Genomic DNA, 7528 nt, shown 5'->3' on the forward strand with positions numbered 1-7528 from the left:
GGCTACCTCAGCGGCGGGGTCAGCGGCGGCTCCGGTGGACTCCGGTGGTAGCGACGGGCGGCAGGGCCACGAGGCAGCGGCGGCGGCGGCGCGTGGCAGCGGCTCCGACGGCGGCGGGCAGCAGCGGCGGCGGCGGCGGCTGGCGACGGGGTCGGGCTAGGCTTTTGGAGTGGGGTGGGCTGGCGGGCTGGCGGCTTATAAGAGGCCGGCCGGGTCGGTGTCCCACGCGGACACAGCTCGGCAGGTCAGTTTCCTCTTTCTTTAAAATAATCTGACGCGCAGAAAAACAAATAAAAGAAATACTAAACGGACTCCAAAAATCCTAAAATAAATTTTCCCCGTCCTCCAAGAATATAGTGGACAAAGTGAACATTTATTTGGGCCTCTAGTGCAAATTTTGAAAAAACGCATTTTTTCCTAATTCAAATAAAATAGCAATAAAACTCCGAATAAATTTCTTAATTGATTTTAATATTTTTCCTCCAATATTTCTTTATTTTGGAGAAGTCATTTTATCCCCTCTCTTTTATTTTCATATAAGAAATATTTGAAGAGAAAAATAATTAAAATCAACCAATCCTCTTTTCAAAATTTGTGAAAACTCAAATATGAAAATAACGAAATCCCCAACTCTCTCCGTGGGTCCTTGAGTTGCGTAGAATTTCTAGGATCAACCAAAAATGCAATAAAATATGATATGCAATGATGATCTAATGTATAACATTCCAAATTGGAAATTTGGGATGTTACATCTCCATAGCACGTCGGTTAGCCGCGTTGATGTGAGACTTTCTTACCTTTTTGTCTTCTTTATATTTTCCCCTGTCATCATACTCTATTCCACCCGTAGTGCTATATCCATGGCTTGCGCTCATGTATTGCGTGAGGATTGAAAAAGCTGAAGCGCATTAAAAAGTATGAACCAATTGCTTGGCTGACACCGGGGTAGTACATGATTTATAGTTTGTGTTAGGAAGATAGAGCATGACAAGATTATATGATTTTGTAGGGATAGCTTTCTTTAGTGATGATATTTTGAAAGACATGATTTTTTATTGGGATGCCTGAGTATTGATGTCTTTATGTCAAATTATAGACTATTGCTTTGAATCACTTATGTCTTAATATTCATGCCATGACTGGACATATGATGAAGTTTATGCTAGGTAGCATTCCACATCAAAAATTATCTTTTTTGTCATTTACCTACTTGAGGACGAGCAGGAATTAAGCTTGGGGATGCTGATACATCGCCGTCGTATCTATAATTTTTGATTCTTTCATGCCAATATTATTCAACATTTACATACTTTTGGCAACCTTTTATATGATTTATTTGGACTAACTTACTTATCCAGTGCCCAGTGTTAGTTCCTGTTTGTTGCACGTTTTTGTTTTGCAGAAAATACATATCAAAGGAAGTCCAAACGCGATAAAAATCTATGGAGAATTATTTTGGAATATCTGTGAAATTTAGGAGGTGGAATCAACATAAACGGAGGACCGAGGCCTCCACAACCCACCAGGGCGCGTCCCAGGCCCTAGGCGTGCCCGGGTGTATCGTTCCCTCCTTGAACGTCGGTTGGAGCTATACTTCGGGCACAACGAAGATTATATCCGGAAAAAAACCGTGTAAAAATTTCTGCGCAATCAGAGTTACAGATCTCCCGAAATATAAGAAACCGTGAAGGGCCAGATCTGGGCAGTGCGAAACAGAAGAGAACAGAGAGGGAGATCCAATCTCGGAGGGGCTCCTGCCCCTCCGCCGCCATGGAGGCCATGGACCAGAGGGGGAAGCCTCCTCCCATCTAGGGGGGAGGCCAAGGAAGAAAAAGAAGGAGGGGAGCTCTCTCCCCCTCTCTCCCGGTGGCGCCGGAGTGCCGCCGGGGCTAGGATCGTGACGGCGACCTACATCAACAACCTTGCTACCGTCATCACCAACTCTCTCCCCCTCTATACCATGGTGTAACACCCCTTCTCCCCGCTGTAATATCTACTTAAACATGGTGCTCAACTCCATATATTATTTGCCAATGATCTATCGTTATCCTATGATGTTTGAGTAGATCCGTTTGTCCTATGGGTTAATCGTGATCTTTGTTGGTATGATTGTATATTTTATTTATGGTGCTATCCTACGGTGCCCTCTGTCTCACGCAAATGTGAGGGGCCCCCGCTGTAGGATGTTGCAATATGTTCATGGTTCGCTTATTGTCAGTGTTGCGGGGGATGACAGCAGCCCAAATGCGGATAAGTGGGTCATGGCGTATGGGAGTAAAGAGGACTTGATACTTAATGCTATGGTTGGGTTTCATGACTTTAATGATCTTTAGTAGTTGCAGATGCTTGCTAGAGTTCCAATCATAAGTGCATATGATCCAATTAGAGAAAGGATGTTAGCTCATGCCTCTCCCTCATATAAAATTGGAAGAATGATTACCGGTACTTGTTATCGATTTCCTAGGGACAAATGACTTTCTTGTTGACAAAACCTATCCACTTTTACTACCTTGCAATTATTCGTAGTTTTATTCTCGCAAAGTACTCATAATTTTATTCTTGCAAAAATATTTTCATACTTGTTTTAGGTAAAGAAAATGTCAAGTGTGCGTAGAGTTGTATCGGTGGTCGATAGAACTTAATATTTGTTCTGCCTTTAGCTCCTCATTGGGTTCAACACTCTTATTTATCGAAGAAGGCTACAAATGATCCCCTATACTTGTGGGTTATCAACTATCAAGTGTAAGATTCTTGGATGGTAAGATAGGATGTTCATCAAGAAATCCAGGGATGAAATAAATGGTAAGACCATTTTGGAATTTTATCTTCAGAAGTCTGCATTGTCTTCAGAAGTCAATGATTTCCGGCTAGAGACCTGACCCTGCAAGAGAAGTTAATTCTTCATAACCACCCATGTCTGAAGGGTTGGCTTAGAAGCAATGAGTCTAAGTGCAGCATCTGAGAACTTTGGCTTTGAAGCCCTAGCAAATAGTTTTGCAGGTGGGGAATAGTACTCAAACGAATATGCAAAAAAGTTCTTTGATTTGTGAACATAGCGGTTTGAAGAAAAAACGCTAATATTCATGAGTTTGATGACTGTTTCCCTACAAAATAGTGGCTTTAGGGAGACTTTGAGAGGTCCTTTGTCTGTATGAAGCCTTTTTGCCACATGAAGCCTTTGATCTAGGGTTTGTCTTCCTCCCTTGTGGTGTCATGATGACATTCACGGGAAGCTTCTCAAGACAACTTTTAGGTACCCAGATCTTCTTCATAGGTGACCCATTCATGCAGTTAGTTCCAATAAACCTGGCAAACACTTCACCATTCTGATTCTTGAATAGTTTATAGTTGGAGTCAAATGACTCAATGGTAACAGGGTTAGCACAAGTGAAACCAGATAGGGTGGATGGATCCACTGAAGGGCCTTTTGCAGCAACCCATGTGGTTTTGGGGTACTTTTGAGGCTTCCATTAAGAGCCATCAACATTCACTTTCCTCTCCAAACCAACACCCTCTTTCCTAGGTTTCGGTTCAGAATTTGTTTCCTGAGGACATCACATAGTGTCTGATGCCCTCTCAGGCTTTCGTACATGCCTATTTCAAGCAATGTCTTCAAGCTGGCATTCTCATCAGCAATAGTAGTGGCATCCTCAGAAGAGGGGTTAGATACCACATCAACAGTTGAAGAAATTGCACTTTCAGAAACAGTAGAGCATTCAGCAATACAGATAGCATTGTCATGCTCAAGACATTTTAGGCAAGGTGGCACAAAATCTTCCTGAGCGGAAATGATCTGTTGAGCAAGTAATTAATCATTTTCCTTTTGAAGATCTTCATGAGACGCTCTTAGTTTGTCTAGATCTTGCTTCCTTTGAAGATAATCATAGCAGAGGTTCTCAATAGTAGCTGAGAGGGTTTCATGATGACTTTCAAGTTCCTCATACTTAACACGAAGATTTTTGATGTCTTTGATTAAGGACTTAGTTCGATTCATTTCCTCATCCAACAGGTGATCGCTTTTGTCTAGCAGTTTTGAATCTTTTCCATGGCTGTTTGTTGTTCAGTTGCAATTTTAGCAAGAGTTTTATAGCTGGGTTTGGATTCATATTCAGAGTCATCTACACTGGAGGTCTCACCGTTATAGTGAGGTGCTATACAAACGGTTTTTAACCCCATTCCATGACGGCGTTTTGAACCGTCGCCAAGTGAGTGTGTGCGATAGGGGGGTCCTTCCCACACGACCCAAAAAATGTCGGGGATATTCCCTCCTGGCACACACGCTAGGCAAAATGAAGTTGTGTGTGATGGGCGAGAGATCAAATACGGTTATATGTACAGTTGTGTTAAAAATACAATTATACAGGCCCAATCATTTTCGGTCGTAAGTACATCCCACATAGTCAGTCCCAGACAAATGTTTCTGTAGGTATGTACATTCCACACAGTCAATCCAAGGAATATGTTTCTGTTCGTATGTACATCTCACACAGTCAATCCAAGAATTACGTTTTCGTTCTATGTACATTCCAAACAGTCAATCCAGGGAAAACATTTCCGTTCGTACGTACATCACACACAATTTTCCCCATTAAATCATTTGTGATAGCGTTGCCATTGCAGATGATATTAACAATTTTACCATTTATGCTATTGAATGCATCACACAATGCGCGTAGAAGAAACTGTGTGGCATAGGCTGTCCATCACAAACTTTTTATGTGGTAAACGTTTGCGCATGGTGGCATAATGTGTGTGATTGTTCATTGATCCAACACGTTTTATTCGTAGAAACTGTGTGCGTTGTCTGAGGTCATCGCCCACAAAGTTTTCTCAACAACCGTTTGCAAGAGAAAAACCCAATTAGCAGGCTAATTGGCCTATTATTAATAATCCATTTATTACTCTAATTGACATTTCATATTATGCACACAATATATTTCATTTTCGTATTATAAAGCAGGATTTCACAATTGAAATACATCAGAGTACAACATCATATAGCTTCAGCACTCAGCTACCCCATTACACAACTGCACCAGCATCAAGTTTCACATGCAACATCTATAACCTTTGGAAATTAGCATCAAAGGCAGTACATAGACAGATGAATCTCATCTAGAAAACTGCTGAAGCGGAAGGCAAATATTGAGCCTTCATTGATGTTGAAGGTCTTTGCAAGTTTAGGCCAGTGCATGTGGATGATTGACCGTCCATCCTTCGTCCTCTTCCGGAAGACTTTAATATTCAACCATGGGCGTTGTATGAATACCTTCCTCGCCTCCTAACCGTACAGGTGGTTTAAGAGGTAATCATTAGTGAACTGCTTTGGAAAGGCCTGAAAACAAGGATATGCATAAATATCTTCTCTAGATTTGAAATGGTGCAAAGGAATTAAAAAGACAAGGTATAATAGTTAGTACCATGCTGTAGTGAACTGATGTCTTCTTCATTATGCAAACAAAGATCTTGTTGTTTTTTGTCGCTAATTTCTTTATCCTAACAATCTTTCTGATTTTCTTGACTTAACTGATATTCATGGATAACTCATTTACCAATATGCAAAAAGGGCCGAACAATGGGTCAAAACCTCTGACAACAGGACCTGCATGTGCAAGACCAAATTGTTAGACCTAATATTTAAAAACAAGATGTGGAAAGGTATGTTATTAACTAAAACATGCCTAATATTTAAAAACAAGCAAACATAGTCTCAAACTTGTATTGTCCAGGTCTAAGTACACTAGTTATTGGCCCTGTTTGGATCCATGGGTTAGAGTTAGTTTGAGCTAGTTTGGGCTCAAATAGACCTAAAGTATCAAAACATGAGGGCTAGTTTGAGCTAATTGCGTCTAACCCACCCAAAACAACTATCCCATCCAAGAGGTGCTAATTGGGACTAGTTCTCCTAGTACATTTATTGCCAATCTAACCCTGTCATCCAATCACCACTTTGGCTAGAGTTAGTTTAGGGTTAGTCATTGTTGAGTATCATTGTTAATTAGGAAACGTAGGATAGCATAGGATTTATTCTACCTTGAATTGTACTCCAAGATGACCATGTATTCCTATATATATGCCCACGAGGCCCAAGCAATACAATCAACTATTCGACCAATCTCTCTCTCTCCCTTTTAATTGCCATGAGCTAGAAACTAACTCTAACCTCTAGCTAAGTTAGAGTATCCAAATGGTGCCATTGTTAAATCAAATGGAAAGGCATGTTAAATACTCCCTCCGGTCCTTTAATTCAGCATATAGGAATTGTCTAAAGTCAAACTTCATAAAGTTTGACCTTATTTATATGAAAAAATATCAACATCTACCATGCTAAAGTTATACAATATAAAAATTTAAGTCATGACACATCTACTAATACTGATATCATATTGTGAATGTTGGTATTTTTTCCTATAAAATTGGATAAACTTTACGAGGCTTGACTTTAGACAAATCTTATATGTGAACTAACAAGATTCAGAGGGAGTACAACATGCTTAATAGCAACCAAATATAGTCATTCATAGAGCTATCTTATATTTACTAATTGGAAGCACCATATGATGCTCCACGTTAATTCTATAAAAACAACAATAATGACCGTAGGATTGTTTAATATACGGCTACGATTAAAAGAAAACTAGATGTGTCACATAAGAGTCCTATGAGGTTACACAATAGAAAAAACTCCATCCGTGAGTCAAAAGAAAAAAAAGGAACATGTCCTAAGCACGTTACGGCCGGCCATCAAGGAAAATCAATAAAAAAAGACCCCCACACCAACACGTTTCCATGGATGGATCCGATAGTGATGGTCTGATCCTCCGTGCACAAGTAAACAGAGATTTGATGCATGCACATATTGATTTTAGCCCGCTAGATTGATTCACCCCAGAGCTATACATGTACAAGTGTAGGATAGCCGATCTAGCCCGCCGAAGCGAGATCATGTACGTATGCCTACCCGCCTACATGGCTGCAGACATACGTACGTACGTGCTGCACCTAGATAAAATCAATCAAGAAGCCTTCCTGCCCGCTTGCTATACTTTAGAATGTTAGCAATATGAAACCGTATAACTAATGCGATGCGTGTGATCTATCTATTTGCAAATATTTTACGTGTCTATAGGAGAGGCTTATCCAAAGATGAGTTGGGGATATGCATGTGTCTATGTACAAGATTCAGTCATAATACATGAACCATGCGTACAGTGATACGTACTGCGTTCTAAAAAATACATAAGTGTTTTTTCACAAACAATAGAGTTAGCTCTGACTATCATGCAAACAAAGAGTTTTGGGATAAACCCACAAGTTAACTTTGACTCTCTTTAAGATATAATAGACTGCATGGTTTTGTCAATTATTTTTTGTTGTCTCCCTCGGTCGGCAACTTCTTCTCACCTGGATGCGGTGAGGTTCTGTAGAAGTCTGTGATTGTAGCCAAAAAGTGATAAGATAACCATTGAAGTTATGTATAGTCATGTAACCTACTTCAATGCTTCTATTTTTATAGGTATTAGCTTCA

The sequence above is a fragment of the Triticum dicoccoides genome, chromosome 6B, assembly GCF_002162155.2.
Source record: "Triticum dicoccoides isolate Atlit2015 ecotype Zavitan chromosome 6B, WEW_v2.0, whole genome shotgun sequence".
In the NCBI taxonomy this organism is placed as follows: domain Eukaryota; kingdom Viridiplantae; phylum Streptophyta; class Magnoliopsida; order Poales; family Poaceae; genus Triticum; species Triticum dicoccoides.